General features: G+C 54.8%; 1 protein-coding gene across 1 annotated transcript in view; it reads right to left on the reverse strand.

Moving 5' to 3' along the window:
• The window catches only part of LOC133629226 (M1-specific T cell receptor alpha chain-like), a 142636-nt gene that overhangs the window by 42442 nt on the left and 78005 nt on the right, over positions 1-22189 (reverse strand). The gene's annotated exons all lie outside the window — the stretch shown is intronic.

The raw sequence follows: 22189 nt of genomic DNA on the forward strand, positions 1-22189 counted from the left end.
CCCAGTCTAACACGGGGTCGCGCTCCCCCACTCTCCTCTGATCGTCCTGCGCTGCATCCCCGCCCGACTCCGCCCGCTCGGCATTCCCCTGCGAGTCGTCCCAGGGGTAACTCGGCGGGCTGGGCTCGAATGGGAAGCAGCTCTCCCGCGGGGGCTCTCTCCCTTCACCTCTCTGACTTTGTAAAAACTCTTGTGTAAAGAAGAACTTTTTTTTTCCTTTTTTTTTTCTCTCAGCACGCCCCGCTCAGCGCCGGGCAGCACCGGGCTGGCTTTCAGTGGCGACAGGCTGTGTTTCCATGGTCTCTTGTCGCTCCAGTTTCTTTAATACTTCCTGCAGGAACCTGTCCGTTCCCTTGTCTGTCTCCTTCAGCCTCGGCGCAACAGTCAACGCCTGGGCTGCAGCCATGGCCACACGCTGTTCTGCTTGCATTTCTTTTAAAGTATTCACCACGTCTCTCCAAACGAGACCTAAATTTTTACTGATCTTACTATTGTCCTTATCACCACTAATAGTGGCTTCCCAGAGAAGGTTTCCAATTTCTCGCCACTCACCAGAAAAGGGAGGTGAGATATAATTAGTCCCGATACCAAACAGTCCAGCTGTTGATTCGGCTACAGTCTCAGGCATATCAAGCCGCTGAGTTACAGCAGCGGTCAAATCCTTTTCCAACTTATACTTTTTCAAACAGTTAATTACTTTTCTCCATGGTTTCATCAGTTTCCGAGCAGTCTTATCTTCGTCTATAACCAAGTCCCAAAGACAAGTCCCATATGCTCTCCACTCCTCATCAAAATATTTCTCAGAGTCCTTAAAAAAGCCTTTACAATTACTATGTACAAGTAGACCAGACAAATCGGTCAGTTTTAAGTCCACCCCCTGCTTTTCTAAAAAGCGATGTAAAAGTGAGAGTGCTGCCTCCTTATCCATGTTGTCGGATCCTCGTCTCACCGCAACCTGTAGTCACTCCCCCGGGTACAGCAACCTCTGCTTGGGGTCCGGCAGGCTTCCTCCGACCACTGCCTCTGCCTCCAGATTTTCAAGTCTCAGCTCCCCGCAGGCAGGCTCCTTACCCGGTAACACCCAGTGATGTCCCTGTTCGGGCGCCATATGCCGCGAAGTTTTCGGCTCTTGGCCTGAAAAACCAGACTCGAAGTCTGCAACCCAGACTCTAAGTCTGAAAAACCCAGGCTCAAATCCTGAAACCCAGGCACGAAGCCTGAAACCCAGGCACAAAGGCCTGAAAAACCCAGGCACGAAGCCTGAAAAACCCAGGCACGAAGCCTGAAACCCAGGCACGAAGGCCTGAAAAACCCAGGCACGAAGCCTACTTCATGTGGCGATCAACCCAGGGTTCGATTCTCAGCTGGGTGGGAAGAAATCAGTCCTACTCAATGTGAGTGATAGCAGAAATCTTCTTCTTCATTGAGAGCAGGCTCTAACTTATATACACAGCAGCTTCAAAGCTAGCTCAGCAACAGCCGCTAATAGATTACATTCTCATGTTCATCCTACTTGCGGTTTCTGCGATAAGCAAGCTCCCTCACATTTTCCCATCTTGTTTTTTCCCCGTAGTTGTTTTCCATCTTCGGCTGTTAGCTCGTTAGCTGAAAACAGCCCGACCTTGAAGGAGCAGAAAGCGGCCTGCTGTCTACATGACAGAAACTGCTTTAACCATGGCTCTGACTCTGGTCTTGATTGTGCATTAAATTCATATAACTAGAACTCAGATTGCCTTGCCCCATCAGGCCTAACATTATACCCTGGGGTCCATGTCCATTCTCCCTTAACCACTCCTCCACAAATCCCCCGTTTTGTTTTTGCACGATCAAGACTGAGTCAGTCAATTTAGGCACTGCCTTCATAATACAACTATATACTATTCTAAACATTACAAGCAAAAGCAAAATAACCAAAATCCATCTTAACCCTTCTTTGATTAACATAGTCAGCCAAGGTGACAACCCCCCAAAAGCTGATTGAAGCCAATCATCAAAAGGGTTATAACCCACCATAATATTCTTAGCATGAACCTTTAAATATGTCAAAGCTTTGTGAATTGATTCACTATGATCAGAAAGATTAAACAACACATGCCTTCAAAGTCTTGGCATCTGTGCCCTTGTACCAATAGCAAAAAATGTATAGCAGCACGATCTTGCAATAAGGCATGTCTAAGGCTTTTCTGGTCTGCTAACAATTTTCCAATAACATCAGTAGTAACATTAGCTTGCTGCTCCGACCAACACACTAATTTTTCTAACTGCCTTAAGGCCTGGGCTGCAGCCAACCCAGGTACAAATGCTGAAGCAAATACATTCGCCGTAATGGACCACAATTGTACTTTACCATCACAATCTCCTTTTAAGTTGTGGGTGTTTCTTGTTTTCCGTAACTTGGTAATTTTTAACCAGTCCTGCTGTCGAGGAGCAAACAAAGTTAGTTTCCCTAAATAACATGGTTTCTAGATCTCTCTCTTGATCTACAGTAAATGCCTCCTCCTGAGCAATGAGGATATCATGCATACAATGATACACAAGTGCATGTCTAATACTACTTACATCACTAATCAAGTCTTCTAATGTCATTGAGGTTTGGTTACTTTGTTTGCTAAGCCAGCATCCTAATTTGCATAGCTGAGTCAATAAAGCAGATACTCCTACACCTGGAGCAAATATACTAGTTGCTATTATTGTTGAGGGAGACCAAAGGTAACATGGTCATCACATTCGCCAGTAAATGCACGCACAAATTGTTTTGGACAATGATGTTTCTAAATCATTGTGTGATTAGGCATCAAGAGCGTCAGTTGTCCCAAACTGCGTGGTTCCCTTTGTAATCTCGAGGGTATTCCAGGCCATGCCTGGTCCCCACAGATCAGAAAAATTCCCTTTGGTAACTGTACAGGCACAAGACCTGGATCTTTTTGGTGAAGTATAATTGCACCGAGATGTTGTGTTCTTATACACGCCCAGGATGGGATCCACATTCTGTCCCAAATGTTTTGGTATTGCTGGTAAAATTAAACACAACACAAAAATCCATCTTTATAGATCCCAATAATTCTAACTCCTGTGGCTCTGTTGTCATTATTGGCAACCGTGAAATGATCAAATCCCAGCTGTCAACTTTGCCATTACCCTTAACTAAGGGATTTGTTTTTAATGCATTTGGTACAGGCCATTGTGCCACATCTGATGGAACTCCCACCAAACAGGTAGAAAAAGGATTATCTGGAGTGGCCATTGATAAACATATTGTAGACTGACTGATTGCTTTGGCCACATGTTTTGCTTGGGTTGTTGAAATTGCCTAAAACTATTTACTACAATCATTTGAAGCATCAACATAAACCACCTTTTAGCTTCTCAATGCCAAAATGTTCTGTTCTTCCAAGTTCCATTCCTGACACCTAAAACGACTTAGAGAGTTTCCACTGTAAGAAAACCAGTATTCATTATCACATTTACAGCAAAATGCATAACATCACGACCAACAGTTTTTACACTCGTTGAGGCAAGGGACTGAGGATGGAAAGGACGAGCCCAGCGGTCCGTGAGGGCTGATGTCAGCGCGATGTGTGTGGGGGGGCTCCGGAGACACCGACCGGGCGCGGGAAGCGGCTGCGCGGCGGCGGCTGCGGATGGAAGGGGCGGGGGGGGTCTGGCTCACTCCGTGCCGTCCCCGGCGCCGGCGGCGCAGCCGCTGTTACTCTCTCCCGTGTTTTCTTTGTCTCCCCTCGCGTACCCGATGGTGCCCAGTCTAACACGGGGTCGCGCTCCCCCACTCTCCTCTGATCGTCCTGCGCTGCATCCCCGCCCGACTCCGCCCGCTCGGCATTCCCCTGCGAGTCGTCCCAGGGGTAACTTGGCGGGCTGGGCTCGAATGGGAAGCAGCTCTCCCGCGGGCGCTCTCTCCCTTCACCTCTCTGACTTTGTAAAAACTCTTGTGTAAAGAAGAACTTTTTTTTCCTTTTTTTTTTCTCTCAGCACGCCCCGCTCAGCGCCGGGCGGCACCGGGCTGGCTTTCAGTGGCGACAGGCTGTGTTTCCATGGTCTCTTGTCGCTCCAGTTTCTTTAATACTTCCTGCAGGAACCTGTCCGTTCCCTTGTCTGTCTCCTTCAGCCTCGGCGCAACAGTCAACGCCAGGGCTGCAGCCATGGCCACACGCTGTTCTGCTTGCATTTCTCTTAAAGTATTCACCACGTCTCTCCAAACGAGACCTAAATCTTTACCGATCTTACTATTGTCCTTATCACCACCAATAGTGGCTTCCCAGAGAAGGTTTCCAATTTCTCGCCACTCACCAGAAAAGGGAGGTGAGATATAATTAGTCCCGATACCAAACAGTCCAGCTGTTGGCTCGGCTGCAGTCTCAGGCATATCAAGCCGCTGAGTTACAGCAGCGGCCAAATCCTTTTCCAACTTATACTTTTTCAAACAGTTAATTACTTCTCTCCATGGTTTCATCAGTTTCCGAGCAGTCTTATCTTCGTCTATAACCAAGTCCCAAAGACAAGTCCCATATGCTCTCCACTCCTTCTCATCAAAATATTTCTCAGAGTCTTTAAAAAAGCCTTTACAATTACTATGTACAAGTAGACCAGACAAATCGGTCAGTTTAAAGTCCACCCCCTGCTTTTCTAAAAAGCGATGTAAAAGTGAGAGTGCTGCCTCCTTTTCCATGTTGTCGGATCCTCGTCTCACTGCAACCTGTAGTCACTCCCCCGGGTACAGCAACCTCTGCTTGGGGTCAGGCAGGCTTCCTCCGACGACTGCCTCTGCCTCCGGATTTTCAAGTCTCAGCTCCCCGCAGGCAGGCTCCTTACCCGGTAACACCCAGTGATGTCCCTGTTCGGGCGCCATATGCCGCGAAGTTTTCGGCTCTTGGCCTGAAAAACCGAGGCACAAAGCCTGAAACCCAGGCACGAAGCCTGAAACCCAGGCACGAAGCCTGAAAAACCCAGGCACGAAGGCCTGAAACCCAGGCACAAAGGCGTGAAACCCAGGCACAAAGGCCTGAAACCCAGGCACGAAGGCCTGAAAAACCCAGGCACGAAGGCCTGAAAAACCCAGGCACGAAGCCTGAAAAACCTAGGCACGAAGCCTGAAACCCAGGCACAAAGCCTGAAAACCCAGGCACGAAGCCTGAAACCCAGGCACAAAGCCTGAAACCCAGGCACAAAGGCCTGAAAAACCCAGGCACGAAGGCCTGAAAAACCCAGGCACAAAGGCCTGAAAAACCCAGGCACGAAGGCCTGAAAAACCCAGGCACGAAGGCCTGAAACCCAGGCACAAAAGCCTGAAAAACCCAGGCGCGAAGCCTACTTCATGCGGTGATCAACCCAGGGTGCGATTCTCAGCTGGGTGGGAAGAAATCAGTCCTACTCAATGTGAGTGATAGCAGAAATCTTCTTCTTCATTGAGAGCAGGCTCTAACTTATATACACAGCAGCTTCAAAGCTAGCTCAGCAACAGCAGCTAATAGATTACATTCTTATGCTCATCCTACTTGCGGTTTCTGCCATAAGCAAGCTCCCTCACATTTTCCCATCTTGTTTTTTCCCCGTAGTTGTTTTCCACCTTGAGCTGTTAGCTCGTTAGCTGAAAACAGCCCGACCTTGAAGGAAGAGAAAGCGGCCTGCTGTCTGTGTGACAGCAACTGCTTTAACCATGGCTCTGACTCTGGTCTTGATTGTGCATTAAATTCATATAACTAGAACTCAGATTGCCTTGCCCTGTCGGGCCTAACATTATACCCTGGGATCCATGTCCATTCTCCCTTAACCACTCCTCAACAGTCCTGTCCCTTTGAACAGCTCTGAATGAGCACAGCAGGGACAAGGACGTCTCACAGACAAGGGACAGCTTGTCCCCTACGCTGCCCTCCTAAATCCTGCTCTTTCAAGATGGGCTGCAGAGCCCCATGAGCAGTGTCCAGCCCCAGTGCACAGCACCAGATGAGTGACAGGTTCGTGCCTGTCTGGAAACTGGCACTGCCAGGAAAGGAGCTCTTACAAAAAGGCCAAAATCATCTATGCTGTGCAGTGATGGCTCCTCTCTACCCGCCTCATTTAGAAAGGTACCGAGAAACCTCAGCATTCACTGTCCCCAAGCCACCTGCAGCCTGTGCTGGGACGCTGCCAGGAGGTTTCTGTTACAGCTCAGATGCAATTCCTGTCCCCGTGTGTCTCTGCAGCACAGAAGTAGCGGGCAGAGTCCTGTGGGCTCAGGGCACTTAGAGACAGAGATGTCTCAGACCGGGAATCGTCCCGGGACACCGTGGCTCGACCATCCACTGCCCGTCCGTATCGACTCAGTGATAAATCAGGGTAGATACGGGACACATACTCCAGCCTGCCGCCGGGTGCCTGACGGTACCAGTACATAATGTACCTCCCGAAGTCGAAGCCGTGTCCGCGGCAGGAGAGGAGCACGGAGTCCCCGGGCGCTCGCTGCCCTCCGCCGGCCTCCACCAGCCTCTGCTGCGCCCACACGCCTGCGGACGGACGGACGGACGGACGGAGAGCGCGGGCACCGGGCACGGCGCGCCCACGGCCCGAGGACGGGCACCCGCCGCCCCAGCGCCCCCCGCCCGGCCCGGACACAGCCGCCACCCCGCTCTGGCCGCCAAAGCCCCGCGCCCGGGACAATGCCCCGCCGGCCCTCGTCGGGGCTCAGCCGCGGCTGCTCCCGCACTGGGGCAAGCCGGACACACAGCGCTTCCCTCGCTCTCCTCCTCCCTCTCTCCTCCTCACTCGCCCTCGCCCTCTCCCGCCTTCTCTCTCTCCCTCTCCTCCTCCTCTCTCTCCATCTCCCGCCGCCCCAGCCCCGGGCTCGCCGCCCTCCCCGCCCGCCGCCTCTCACCTGCCGGCCCCAAGGCCAAGCCCAAGCCCAGCAGCCACGGCCCCAGCCCGGCCGCCATCGGCGGAACAAGGGCCCGGCGGGGCCGCACACGAGCCGAGCGGAGCCGAGCTCGGGCCCGCCGCTGCCCGCCCCGTCGCCTCGGCCCCTCGCCGCCACAGCGCCCGCGCCTCTGCCCGAAGCCCGCACGGCCGCCCCGGCCCGGCCCGGCCCCCCGCACCAAACGCCCCTCCGAGCACCCACACGGGCGGAGCGGGGCGGGACGTTCTGCAGGGAAACACCGCAGGGTTGTGGTGCACAACAAATTGGCCGCGATCCAGCAACGCGCGTCGGAGGCAAAGGCAGCCAGTGGCATCCTGCGCTCTCTACCCCTCCCTCTCCCTCTCCCTCTCCCTCTCCCTCTCCCTCTCCTTCTCCCTCTCCCTCTCCTCCCATCCTACTGGCTGTCAGCAGCAACTCACGGATCTCTCCATGTACCCCACACCCCCATCCCATCCTGGCCCTTCTCCCATCCCCTGTCTGCAGGGATGGAGGCTTAAATGATCCCATACACCGCTGTTGCTCCTTGCCCTGTGCCACCCCTCCAGCTGAGGTGGGTAAAGAGAAAGTTGTTTCAATTGCCAGGGTACCCTTTGGGTGTCTTTGCCTGTCATTCCTGCCATGACACAAGCAGGTGTCCTTCAGATCCAGTCTGATGATGCTCTGTGTACTTCATTTTTAAACAGCCTGCACAAGGATGTGGTAGAATCAGCATCCTTGGGAGTGTTTAACGATGTGTGGGTGAGGTGCTGAGGGACACGCTTTAGTGCTCCTAAACTCCTGACTGTCAGGTTGGTGGTTGGCTTAGATCCTAAAGGTCTTTTCTAACCAAAACGATTCTGTGATTCTATGTCTAATAACGGTTGAGGTAACACCCCAATGGCTGGAAAGATTTCCCCATGCCCTGTCCACTGCCCTGAACACGGTCCTGGGCCTTGGAACACAAGTCTTATGGACACATGGCACCCAGGAAAGACTGAGTCAAACAGTGGGGCCAAATCCTGCAACAACCTCAGGGATCCTCGGGCCAAAGAGCACAGTGCTGAGTGGGTCTGTCACATCCCCTGGCATGCACCAGCATCCAGGAAAACCAGACAACGCTGTTAAAGACCACACTGAGAGCAACGTGGGGTGGGATCTTCAAACACTGGGATACACCTTTAGCCAAAGCCACCTGGTGAGGCAACACTGGAAGATGCTGATCAAGCTGGCCCTGCCCAATCTAAAGTTCCTCTTCCCGTACAAGGGGATAAAGTCCCTGGAGGGCATATGAAGAATAGGTTAAGGAAGCCAGTCTGGGTCAGTCTTCCCTCTCAAAGGCAAACCCAGATGTGAGACGGCTTTTCCCAAAGACACGGCTGCACCTGGGGGATGTGGAAAGATGAGGCACTTCAGTCCCTCCTGGGGATTAGATTGTGGGTGAGAATAGCCTATAACCTGAACTGTATGAAGTTCCTTGCTTTGGAGCCCAAAAGTCATGAGTTAAATGAACTTGACACACACATTAGAGGGAGAGTCCATAGACTAAGGCAATGAGAAATGTGTGTGTGTGTGTTTAGAAACACCCACGGGAAAACTGCAGACTGGTGTGGTGAGAAATTGCATTGTGCATTCCTCCAGATATTATTTTGTTATTGTAACTGTTATGATTATTTCTTGTCTCCTTGTGCTGCAGAGAGAAACTCAAACCATGGTCACTGCACCGTTCAGCAAAGGTCAGAGCGATGCTGGGGGGACACTGCGCTGGGACTAGACCAGGGGCAGGAACAAATCCTCTCTTTGAGCGCAGCTCACAAAGAATGGCTGAGAAATGGAACTAGCACCAGGACATCAGGGCTCACATGGAAGGAGCCGACATGTGCCCCTCCCTATCTCTCAGTCAGACAAGGAGCTTTTCCACCTTTTCTCATTCAGAGAGGGAAGGGTTTCCATCTGGAGGATGAACCCCCTTTGTATTTCAAAAGCTGGAATGGTGAGGAATTGACTGTCTTGTGCCGCGAAGTTTTCGGCTCTTGGCCTGAAAAACCCAGGCTCTAAGGCCTGAAACCCAGGCACGAAGCCTGAAAAACCCAGGCACAAGGCCTGAAACCCAGGCACGAAGCCTGAAACCCAGGCACGAAGCCTGAAACCCAGGCACAAAGCCTGAAACCCAGGCACAAGGCCTGAAACCCAGGCACGAAGCCTGAAACCCAGGCACGAAGCCTGAAACCCAGGCACAAAGCCTGAAACCCAGGCACAAGGCCTGAAACCCAGGCACGAAGCCTGAAACCCAGGCACGAAGCCTGAAACTCAGGCACAAAGCCTGAAAACCCAGGCACGAAGCCTGAAACCCAGGCACGAAGCCTGAAACCCAGGCACAAAAGCCTGAAAACCCAGGCACGAAGCCTGAAACCCAGGCACGAAGCCTGAAACCCAGGCACGAAGCCTGAAACCCAGGTACAAAGCCTGAAACCCAGGCACGAAGCCTGAAACCCAGGCACGAAGCCTGAAACCCAGGCACAAGGCCTGAAACCCAGGCACGAAGCCTGAAACCCAGGCACGAAGCCTGAAACCCAGGCACAAAGCCTGAAACCCAGGCACAAGGCCTGAAACCCAGGCACGAAGCCTGAAACCCAGGCACGAAGCCTGAAACCCAGGCACAAAAGCCTGAAAACCCAGGCACGAAGCCTGAAACCCAGGCACAAAAGCCTGAAAACCCAGGCACAAAAGCCTGAAACCCAGGCACGAAGCCTGAAACCCAGGCACGAAGCCTGAAACCCAGGCACAAAGCCTGAAACCCAGGCACAAGGCCTGAAACCCAGGCACGAAGCCTGAAACCCAGGCACGAAGCCTGAAACCCAGGCACAAAGCCTGAAACCCAGGCACGAAGGCCTGAAACCCAGGCACAAAAGCCTGAAAACCCAGGCACGAAGCCTGAAACCCAGGCACGAAGGCCTGAAAAACGCAGGCACGAAGCCTGAAACCCAGGCACGAAAGCCTGAAACCCAGGCACAAGGCCTGAAACCCAGGCACGAAGCCTGAAACCCAGGCACGAAGGCCTGAAACACCCAGGCACGAAGCCTGAAACCCAGGCACGAAGGCCTGAAAAACCCAGGCACGAAGCCTGAAACCCAGGCACAAAAGCCTGAAAAACCCAGGCACGAAGGCCTGAAAAACGCAGGCACGAAGGCCTGAAAAACGCAGGCACAAAAGCCTGAAAAACCCAGGCACGAAGCCTACTTCATGCGGCGATCAACCCAGGGTCCGATTCTCAGCTGGGTGGGAAGAAATCAGTCCTACTCAATGTGAGTGATAGCAGAAATCTTCTTTATTGAGAGCAGGCTCTAACTTATATACACAGCAGCCTCAAAGCTAGCTCAGCAACAGCAGCTAATAGATTACATTCTTATGCTCATCCTACTTGCGGTTTCTGCGATAAGCAAGCTCCCTCACATTTTCCCATCTTGTTTTTTCCCCGTAGTTGTTTTCCACCTTGAGCTGTTAGCTCGTTAGCTGAAAACAGCCCGACCTTGAAGGAAGAGAAAGCGGCCTGCTGTCTGCGTGACAGCAACTGCTTTAACCATGGCTCTGACTCTGGTCTTGATTGTGCATTAAATTCATATAACTAGAACTCAGATTGCCTTGCCCCGTCGGGCCTAACATTATACCCTGGGGTCCATGTCCATTCTCCCTTAACCACTCCTCGACAGTCCTGTCCCTTTGAACAGCTCTGAATGAGCACAGCAGGGACAAGGACGTCTCACAGACAAGGGACAGCTTGTCCCCTACGCTGCCCTCCTAAATCCTACTCTTTCAAGATGGGCTGTAGTGCCCCATGAGCAGTGTCCAGCCCCAATGCACAGCACCAGATGAGTGACAGGTTGGTGCCTGTCTGGAAACTGGCACTGCCAGGAAAGGAGCTCTTACAAAAAGGCCAGAATCATCTATGCTGTGCAGCGATGGCTCCTCTCTACCCGCCTCATTTAGAAAGGTACCGAGAAACCTCAGCATTCACTGTCTCCAAGCCACCTGCAGCCTGTGCTGGGACGCTGCCAGGAGGTTTCTGTTACACCTCAGATGCAATTCCTGTCTCCGTGGGCGTCGCACAGAAGTAGCGGGCAGAGTCCTGTGGGCTCAGGGCACTTAGAGACAGAGATGTCTCAGACCGGGAATCGTCCCGGGACACCGTGGCTCGACCATCCACTGCCCGTCCGTATCGAATAGCTGATGAATCAGGGTAGATAAGGGACACCCACTGCAGCCTGCCGCCGGGTGCCTGACGGTACCAGAACATTCCGTAACTCCCGAAGTCGAAGCCGTGTCCGCGGCAGGAGAGGAGCACGGAGTCCCCGGGCGCTCGCTGCCCTCCGCCGGCCTCCACCAGCCTCAGCTGCGCCCACACGCCTGCGGACGGATGGACGGACGGACACAGAAGGGACAAGGACATCTCACAGGCAAGGGACAGCTTGTCCCCTACGCTGCCCTCCTGAATCCTGTTCTCTCAAGACGGGCTGCAGAGCCCCATGAGCAGTGTCCAGCCCCAGTGCACAGCACCAGATGAGCACCGAATTCACAGCCGGACACACAGCGCTTCCCTCGCTCTCCTCCTCCCTCTCTCCTCCTCACTCGCCCTCGCCCTCTCCCGCCTTCTCTCTCTCCCTCTCCTCCTCCTCTCTCTCCATCTCCCGCCGCCCCAGCCCCGGGCTCGCCGCCCTCCCCGCCCGCCGCCTCTCACCTGCCGGCCCCAAGGCCAAGCCCAAGCCCAGCAGCCACGGCCCCAGCCCGGCCGCCATCGGCGGAACAAGGGCCCGGCGGGGCCGCACACGAGCCGAGCGGAGCCGAGCTCGGGCCCGCCGCTGCCCGCCCCGTCGCCTCGGCCCCTCGCCGCCACAGCGCCCGCGCCTCTGCCCGAAGCCCGCACGGCCGCCCCGGCCCGGCCCGGCCCCCCGCACCAAACGCCCCTCCGAGCACCCACAAGGCCGCCGCACCGCAAGGGGCGGGACAAGGGCCCGCGGCATCCTGGGCTGTGTTAGACACGGCGCTGCCAGCATGCCAAGCCACATCATCCTTCCCTCACAACTGCGGCCTCAGCACTCTGCATCTTCTTATCTCTGTACAGCTCCACGGTCTGGGTAACTCTTACATGGTTGTCTCAGCTGCCTGAGCAGAGTGTTGCTCCTGTGTCACGGCGAGAGCTGAGCAGAGGGACAGCCTGGAAGCAGCCCAGGAAGATGGACGAGACTGCTGTGTCCTTGCTCAGCTCTCTGACTGATGACACTACAAGAAATACTCTGGTTCTTACTTTACCACAGAAAGTAAAGCATTGTGTTAAAAGTATTCTCTGTGAGATCCTCTATAAAGTACTGAAACGAACGTGTGCTAGAAGTTCTGAGCTCATCAGAAGGATTGAGAGGCAGAGAAGGAGGTTGCAAAGATGTCAGCAGCAGCCATTGTAACTGTCCTCTAGGAGAAAACCATCGCTGAGGAGAAATGCACTGGGAAAAAAGATTGCTCCTGTTCATTGAATCAATGAGGAAAGGAAGAAAACCTCCCCCAGAAACAGGCAGAGGAGGCTCATGCTGAAGGGGACAAGAGGAATTTCCTTAAGCCTCCCCACACCATCCTCTGGCTCCAGCAAAGCTGGGCAATGAAACAACAGATTTCTTTGTCCCTTGTGGAGCAAGTGGTTCAGTACTTACAGATTGGAAAAGGTCCTTCGTGTAAACTTAAAACCAATGGAACTGGTGCCACTGGGAAAAGAACTTGCAGACAATTTTGACAGGCAATGGAGTGTCTCCATGCAAATGCTGTTCATTCCTTGCTCTGTGTGCCAGTGTCCCTTCCCTCTGCCGGGTGAGGTTTGCTAGGCACAAATAACAGCTTTCTCTGATAACCTGCTGCAGCTCCAAGGCAGTAACACCCCTGCTTTGGGCACCGGGAAAACCGGGAGGTGCAAAGGTTTCCCCGATAAAATTGACTCGAAGCCCAAAGCACAAACGGTAAGAAATCAAATCAATATCCCGTCAAACTGGAAGCCAGGAAACATCAGGAAACACTTGTTCACTCTCTTCTTCTTTTAATAAGGACCATGGAGGGAATGTCAAGTACAACTTCACACTCCTACTGCACTGCTCTGAAAGCCTCATGCTCAAGAACATCGACCAGCTCAGGACCTGAGGAAAATCAACGCCCTGACAGTTATGTCCAGCCCGTGATGCCAAACCCTGAGACATTGTTTTCCTCTACCCATGAAAAATGTGTGTATTTTACTGTTCTAGACTAGAAAGGTGCCTTTTCCTCTGTCTCCTGCTGGAAGAGCAGAGTCAGATCATCGTTACCTTTGCCTGGGGCGACCAGACTGCAGCACAAAACACTCAGTTGTGCAGGACTGTATTCCGACAAGGATTTAGGAATAGCTCCGTGTTATTTGGCAACAGGTTTTGTAGCCAATAGATATGAGTCAGGGCAAAGGCAGAGTGCACTCCAACCTGCACTTCACCATACAGCCTCTCAGCTTCTCAATCCATCCTCCTGCATCATAAATGCTCCCAGCCCTTCACACACATCTCTGCTCACCAACTTTTACTACCAGCAAATGAAGCCAAAGCTCTGCTTCCTGCACCTGCCATTGTGGGACACCACTCTCTGCTTGGCAGCTGCTGGAGACAAATGCTGAGCACTCTGTCTCCTCTGGCAGTCAGTTTTTGGTCCATGCTGCTGCAGGGCTACTCCAGGGTGACTCTGGCAGCACAGTAATACACTGCTCCATCCCCTTGCTTTGCTGCCTGGATCTGCAGGGTGCATCTGTTCTCAGAGCTCAACACCGATCCCTTAAAGCCAGCCTGGAAACCTTCTCCATAGGCACCACCCTCCTTGTAAATCCAGTCCAGGCTGCCACGGGGCCCCTGTCGGTACCAGAACATGAAGTAACTGCTCATGCTGTCCCCACTCATGCTGCAGCTCAAGGTGGCAGCTTCTCCCTCTTGCACAGCCACATTCCTCATGTGATGCTTCAAGACCACCTGGCCAGTGACAGCTGCAGTGAGAAACAACAAGCCATGGTCACTGCAGCGTTCAGCAAAGGTCAGAGCGATTCTGGGGGGACACTGCGCTGGCACTGGACCAGGGGCTGGAACAAATCCTCTCTTTGAGCCCAGCTCACACAGAAGGGCTGAGAAATAGAGCTGGCACCAGCACATCAGGGCTCACATGGAAGGAGACACCATGTGCCTCTCCCTATTTCTCAGTCAGACAATGAACTTTTCCAGATTTTCTCATTCAGAGAGGGAAGCTTTTGCATCTGGAGGATAAACCCCTTGGCTTTCACAAGTTGTGACGGTGAGGAATTCACTCTCCTGTCTCTTGAACAGCCAAGAGGGGCTTGTGCCCTACGCTGCCCTCCTGAAACCGTCGTGGCTCACCCGCGGCTGCTCAGACACTGCGGCAAGCCGGGCACACAAACTCTCCCTCGTTCTCCTCTTCCCTCTCTCCTTCTCACTTTCTCTCGACCTCTCCTGGCTTCTCTCTCTACCCCTCTCTCTCAATCTCCTCCCTCTCTCTATATCCCCCTGTCGCTGTCACTACCCCAGGATCTCTGAACAGCTCTGAATGAGCACAGCAGGGACAAGGACATATCACAGGCAAGTGGAGCGTGTCCCCTACGCTGCCCTCCTGAAACCTTTTGTTTCAAGACGGTCTGCAGAGCCCCATGAGCAGTGTCCAGCCCCAGTGCACAGCACCAGATGAGTGGCAGGTTGGTGCCTGTCTGGAAACTGGCACTGCCAGGAAAGGAGCTCTTAGAGAAACGCCAGAATCATCTATGCTGTGCAGTGATGGCTCCTCTCTCCCTGCCTCCTTTAGTAGGGTACCGAGAAACCTGAGCATTCACTGTCTCCAAACCACCTGCAGCCTGTGCTGGGACGCTGCCAGGAGGTTTCTGTTACAGCTCAGGGTCGTTTCCTCTCTCCGTGTGTTTGTGTTGCAATTCCTCTCTCCGTGTTGGTTGCACAGAAGTAGCGGGCAGAGTCCTGTGGGCTCAGGGCACTTAGAGACAGAGATGCCTCAGACCGGGAAATGTCCCGGGACACCGTGGCTCGACCATCCACTGCCCGTCCGTATCGAATCACTGATGAAGCAGAGGAGATACGGGACACCCACTCCAGCCTGCCGCCGGGTGCCTGACGGTACCAGAACATTCCGTGTCTCCCGAAGTCGAAGCCGTGTCCGCGGCAGGAGAGGAGCACGGAGTCCCCGGGCGCTCGCTGCCCTCCGCCGGCCTCCACCAGCCTCAGCTGCGCCCACACGCCTGCGGACGGACGGACGGACGGACGGAGAGCGCGGGCACCGGGCATGGCGCGCCCACGGCCCGAGGACGGGCACCCGCTGCCCCAGCGCCCCCCGCCCGGCCCGGACACAGCCGCCACCCCGCTCTGGCCGCCAAAGCCCCGCGCCCGAGACAATGCCCCGCCGGCCTTCGTCGGGGGCCCAGTCTTGCCTCTGGCAAAGGCAAACCCAGATGTGAGACAGCTTTTCCCAAGGACCCGGCTGGGTCCCGGCTCCCGGCGCGGTGCCCGCTGCCCGCCTGCTCGCCCCGAACCGCCCCGCGCAAGGGACGGGCTGGCAGTCGCCAGCGGCCCCTCGCGGGTCTTTCCCCGTGCCCCGCATCCCCAGCCCGCCCTTGCCTCGCTCCCATCCCCTCCCCGCGGGGACCGAGGCACGCAGCAGCTTGTGCCGCAGCCAGGGGCACGGCGGGGACCGCCTGCACAAACGGGCTGACGGAACCTGCTGCAGCTCAGCTAGGGCAGCGGCAAAGTCCTGCACCAACGTGGCCAGTGCCAGGACAAGGGGTAACGGGCACAGGCTGGAACGCAGCTACTTACACTGGCACAGGAGAAGAAACTCCTTTATTGTTGAAGTGATGCAGCCCAGGCTGAAGCTGCCCGGGGAGCGTGTGGAGCCCCTTCTCAAAAGCTTTCCAAACCCTCCCAGACTTCTTCCTGTGTGTCCCAACCAAGGGGAAACTGCTTTAACAGGGGGCTGGGTTCTATAAGCTCTAGAGGGCCCTTGCAACCCCCATCATTCTAGGATTCAGAGATTCGGTGTGGGTTCAGCCCTGGTCAGGTCGCCCCTGGACTCCACGGTCCACTTCACAGCTCCCCACACAGGACAATCTCGGGCACAGAGGAGAGAGGCCAGTGAAGGGCAAGGAGCTGATAACGGGGCTGGAACACCTCTGACATGAAGCAAGGCTGAGAGAGCTGGGACTCGCTCCCCTGGAGAAGAAAAGGCTCAGGGGGGAATTTCATCAATATCTAGAAACATGTCAAGGGAGGGTGCAGGGAAACTGGGTGAAGGTTTTTAAGTGGAGCTCAGGCACAGAACAAGAGACAATGTACACAAACTGCCAGGTTTTGTAGGCAATAGATATGGGTCAGGGCAAAGCCACAGTGCACTCATCTGCACCTCACCCTACAGCCTCTCAACTTCCCAGAGTACATCCTCCTGCCGTTCATCCACATCTCTGCTCAGCACAAGCAAGTCAAAGCTCTGCTTCCTGCATCTGCCATTGTGGGACACCAGCCTGTGCTTGGCAGCTGCTGGAAAGGAACGCTGAGCACTGTGTCTTCTCTGGCAGTCAGGTTTTGGTCTATGCTGATGCAGGGCTACTCCAGGGTGACAAGGGCAGCACAGTAATACACTGCTCCATCCCAGAGGAATTCACTCTGCTAATCCCTGAATAGCTCTGAAAGAGCACAGCAGGGACAAGGATGTCTCACAGGCAAGTGGGGCTTATCCTCTATGCTGAAATCACCCGTGGTTTGCAGTTGCTATATCCCTGTCCTTCACAACAGTACCGAGCAACCTCAGCATTCACTCTCTCCAAGCCACCTGCAGCCTGTGCTGGGACGCTGCCAGGAGGTTTCTGTTACAGTTCAGATGCAATTCCTGTCCCTGTGTGTGTTACACAGAAGTAGCGGGCAGAGTCCTGTGGGCTCAGGGCACTTAGAGACAGAGATGTCTCAGACCGGGAATTGTCCCGGGACACCGTGGCTCGACCATCCACTGCCAGTCCGTATCGAATCACTGATGAATCATGGTAGATAACGGACACCCACTCCAGCCTGTCGCCGGGTGCCTGACGGTACCACCACATTGCAAATATACCGAAGTCGAAGCCGTGTCCACGGCAGGAGAGGAGCACGGAGTCCCCGGGCGCTCGCTGCCCTCCGCCGGCCTCCACCAGCCTCAGCTGCGCCCACACGCCTGCGGACGGACGGACGGACGGACGGACACAGCAGGGACAAGGACATCTCACAGACAAGGGACAGCTTGTCCCCTACGCTGCCCTCCTGAATCCTTTTCTCTTAAGATGGGCTGCAGAGCCCCATGAGCAGTGTCCAGCCCCAGTGCACAGCACCAGATGAGCACAGCACCAGATGAGTACCGAATTCACAGCCGGACACACAGCGCTTCCCTCGCTCTCCTCCTCCCTCTCTCCTCCTCACTCGCCCTCGCCCTCTCCCGCCTTCTCTCTCTCCCTCTCCTCCTCCTCTCTCTCCATCTCCCGCCGCCCCAGCCCCGGGCTCGCCGCCCTCCCCGCCCGCCGCCTCTCACCTGCCGGCCCCAAGGCCAAGCCCAAGCCCAGCAGCCACGGCCCCAGCCCGGCCGCCATCGGCGGAACAAGGGCCCGGCGGGGCCGCACACGAGCCGAGCGGAGCCGAGCTCGGGCCCGCCGCTGCCCGCCCCGTCGCCTCGGCCCCTCGCCGCCACAGCGCCCGCGCCTCTGCCCGAAGCCCGCACGGCCGCCCCGGCCCGGCCCGGCCCCCCGCACCAAACGCCCCTCCGAGCACCCACACGGCCGCCGCACCGCAAGGGGCGGGACAAGGGCCCGCGGCATCCTGGGCTGTGTTAGACACGGCGCTGCCAGCATGCCAAGCCACATCATCCTTCCCTCACAACTGCGGCCTCAGCACTCTGCATCTTCTTATCTCTGTACAGCTCCACGGTCTGGGGAACTCTTACATGGTTGTCTCAGCTGCCTGAGCAGAGTGTTGCTCCTGTGTCACGGCGAGAGCTGAGCAGAGGGACAGCCTGGAAGCAGCCCAGGAAGATGGACGAGACTGTTGTGTCCTTGCTCAGCTCTCTGACTGATGACAGTACAAGAAATACTCTGGTTCTTACTTTACCACAGAAAGTAAAGCATTGTGTTAAAAGTATTCTCTGTGAGATCCTCTATAAAGTACTGAAACGAACGTGTGCTAGAAGTTCGGAGCTCATCAGAAGGATTGAGAGCCAGAGAAGGAGGTTGCAAAGATGTCAGCAGCAGCCATTGTAACTCTCCTCTAGGAGAAAACCATCGCTGAGGAGAAATGCACTGGGAAAAAAGATTGCTCCTGTGCATTGAATCAATGAGGAAAGGAAGAAAACCTCCCCCAGAAACAGGCAGAGGAGGCTCATGCTGAAGGGGACAAGAGGAATTTCCTTAAGCCTCCCCACACCATCCTCTGGTTCCAGCAAAGCTGGGCAATGAATCAACAGATTTCTTTGTCCGTTGTGGAGCAAGTGGTTCAGTACTTACAGATTGGAAAAGGTCCTTCGTGTAAACTTAAAACCAATGGAACTGGTGCCACTGGGAAAAGAACTTGCAGACAATTTTGACAGGCAATGGAGTGTCTCCATGCAAATGCTGTTCATTCCTGGCTCTGTGTGCCAGTGTCCCTTCCCTCTGCCGGGTGAGCTTTGCTAGGCACAAACAACAGCTTTCTCTGATGACCTGCTGCAGCTCCATGTTCCTGCAGAGAATGCCCAGATAGCCCAGATGTGTCTGTTACTCCAGAAAGGGAAAGGGGATGCAGATACTGCGGAGGCTCCAAGGCAGTAACACCCCTGCTTTGGGCACCGGGAAAACCGGGAGGTGCAAAGGTTTCCCCGATAAAATTGACTCGAAGCCCAAAGCACAAACGGTAAGAAATCAAATCAATATCCCGTCAAACTGGAAGCCAGGAAACATCAGGAAACACTTGTTCATTCTCTTCTTCTTTTAATAAGGACCAAGGAGGGAATGTCAAGTACAACTTCACACTCCCACTGCACTGCTCTGAAAGCCTCATGCTCAAGAACATCGACCAGCTCAGGACCTGAGGAAAATCAACGCCCTGACAGTTATGTCCAGCCTGTGATGCCAAACCCTGAGACATTGCTTTCCTCTACCCATGAAAACTCTGTGTATTTTACTGTTCTAGACTAAAAAGGTGCCTTTTCCTCTGTCTCCTGTTGAAGAGCAGAGTCAGATCATCGTTACCTTTGCCTGGGGCAGCCAGACTGCAGCACAAAACACTCAGTTGTGCAGGACTGTATTCCCACAAGGATTTAGGAATAGCTCAGTGTTATGTGGCAACAGGTTTTGTAGCCAATAGATATGAGTCAGGGCAAAGGCAGAGTGCACTCCAACCTGCACTTCACCATACAGCCTCTCAGCTTCTCAATCCATCCTCCTGCATCATAAATGCTCCCAGCCCTTCACCCATATATCTGCACACCAACTTCTTACTACAAGCAAGCCAAAGCTCTGCTTCCTGCACCTGCCGTTGTGGGACACCACTCTCTGCTTGGCAGCTGCTGGAGAAAAATGCTGAGCACTCTGTCTCCTCTGGCAGTCAGTTTTTGGTCTATGCTCGTGCAGGGCTACTCCAGGGTGACTCTAGCAGCACAGTAATACACTGCTCCATCCCCTTGCTTTGCTGTCTGGATCTGCAGGGTGCATCTGTTCTCAGAGCTCAACACTGATCCCAAAGCCAGCCTGGAAACCTTCTCCATAGGCATCACCCTCCTTGTAAATCCAATCCAGGCTGCCACGGGGCCCCTGTCGGTACCAGAACATGAAGTAACTGTTCATGCTGTCTCCACTCATGCTGCAGCTCAAGGTGGCAGCTTCTCCCTCTTGCACAGCCACGTTCCTCATGTGTTGCTTCAAGACCACCTGGCCAGTGACAGCTGCAGTGAGAAACAACAAGCCATGGTCACTGCAGCGTTCAGCAAAGGTCAGAGCGATGCTGGGGGGACACTGCGCTGGCACTGGACCAGGGGCAGGAACAAATCCTGTCTTTGAGCCCAGCTCACACAGAAGGGCTGAGAAATAGAGCTGGCACCAGCACATCAGGGCTCACATGGAAGGAGACACCATGTGCCTCTCCCTATTTCTAAGTCAGACAATGAGCTTTTCCAGATTTTCTCATTCAGAGAGGCAAGGTTTTACATCTGGAAGATAAACCCCTTGGCTTTCCCAGGATGGGATAGTAAGAAATCCACTCTGCTGTCCCTTGAACAGGCAAGTGGGGCTTGTCCCCTACGTTGCCTTCCTGAATCCTGTTCTTTCAAGATGGGCTGCAGTGCCCCATGAGCAGTGTCCAGCCCCAGTGCACAGCACCAGATGAGAGGCAGGTTGGTGTCTGCCTGGAAACTGGCAGTGCCAGGAAAGTGCTCTTGCAGAAAGGTCAGAAACATCTGTAGTGTGCAGTGCTGGCTCCTCTATCCCTTTCCCCCAGAAGGGTACTGAGCCCCCTCAGCATTCACTGTCTCCAAGCCACCTGCAGCCTGTGCTGGGACGCTGCCAGGAGGTTTCTGTTACAGCTCAGATGCAGTTTTTATCCCCGTGGTGCTGCACAGAAGTAGCGGGCAGAGTCCTGTGGGCTCAGGGCACTTAGAGACAGAGATGTCTCAGACCGGGAATTGTCCCAGGACACCGTGGCTCGACCATCCACTGCCCGTCCGTATCGAATCACTGATGAATCAAAGTTGATACGGGAAACCCACTCCAGTCTACCTCCTGGTGCTTGACGGTACCACCACATTGAGTACTTTCCGAAGTCGAAGCCGTGTCCGCGGCAGGAGAGGAGCACGGAGTCCCCGGGCGCTCGCTGCCCTCCGCCGGCCTCCACCAGCCTCAGCTGCGCCCACACGCCTGCGGACGGACGGACGGACGGACGGACACAGCAGGGACAAGGACATCTCACAGGCAAGGGACAGCTTGTCCCCTACGCTGCCCTCCTGAATCCTTTTCTCTAAAGATGGGCTGCAGAGCCCCATGAGCAGTGTCCAGCCCCAGTGCACAGCACCAGATGAGTACCGAATTCACAGCCGGACACACAGCGCTTCCCTCGCTCTCCTCCTCCCTCTCTCCTCCTCACTCGCCCTCGCCCTCTCCCGCCTTCTCTCTCTCCCTCTCCTCCTCCTCTCTCTCCATCTCCCGCCGCCCCAGCCCCGGGCTCGCCGCCCTCCCCGCCCGCCGCCTCTCACCTGCCGGCCCCAAGGCCAAGCCCAAGCCCAGCAGCCACGGCCCCAGCCCGGCCGCCATCGGCGGAACAAGGGCCCGGCGGGGCCGCACACGAGCCGAGCGGAGCCGAGCTCGGGCCCGCCGCTGCCCGCCCCGTCGCCTCGGCCCCTCGCCGCCACAGCGCCCGCGCCTCTGCCCGAAGCCCGCACGGCCGCCCCGGCCCGGCCCGGCCCCCCGCACCAAACGCCCCTCCGAGCACCCACACGGCCGCCGCACCGCAAGGGGCGGGACAAGGGCCCGCGGCATCCTGGGCTGTGTTAGACACGGCGCTGCCAGCATGCCAAGCCACATCATCCTTCCCTCACAACTGCGGTCTCAGCACTCTGCATCTTCTTATCTCTGTACAGCTCCACGGTCTGGGTAACTCTTACATGGTTGTCTCAGCTGCCTGAGCACAGTGTTGCTCCTGTGTCACGGCGAGAGCTGAGCAGAGGGACAGCCTGGAAGCAGCCCAGGAAGATGGACGAGACTGCTGTGTCCTTGCTCAGCTCTCTGACTGATGACACTACAAGAAATACTCTGGTTCTTACTTTACCACAGAAAGTAAAGCATTGTGTTAAAAGTATTCTCTGTGAGATCCTCTATAAAGTACTGAAACGAACGTGTTCTAGAAGTTCTGAGCTCATTAGAAGGATTGAGAGGCAGAGAAGGAGGTTTCAAAGATGTCAGCAGCAGCCATTGTAACTCTCCTCTAGGAGAAAACCATCGCTGAGGAGAAATGCACTGGGAAAAAAGATTGCTCCTGTTCATTGAATCAATGAGGAAAGGAAGAAAACCTCCCCCAGAAACAGGCAGAGGAGGCTCATGCTGAAGGGGACAAGAGGAATTTCCTTAAGCCTCCCCACACCATCCTCTGGTTCCAGCAAAGCTGGGCAATGACACAACAGATTTCTTTGTCCGTTGTGGAGCAAGTGGTTCAGTACTTACAGATTGGAAAAGGTCCTTCGTGTAAACTTAAAACCAATGGAACTGGTGCC

Source organism: Colius striatus, unplaced genomic scaffold (genome assembly GCF_028858725.1).
Source record: "Colius striatus isolate bColStr4 unplaced genomic scaffold, bColStr4.1.hap1 scaffold_34, whole genome shotgun sequence".
Taxonomy (NCBI): domain Eukaryota; kingdom Metazoa; phylum Chordata; class Aves; order Coliiformes; family Coliidae; genus Colius; species Colius striatus.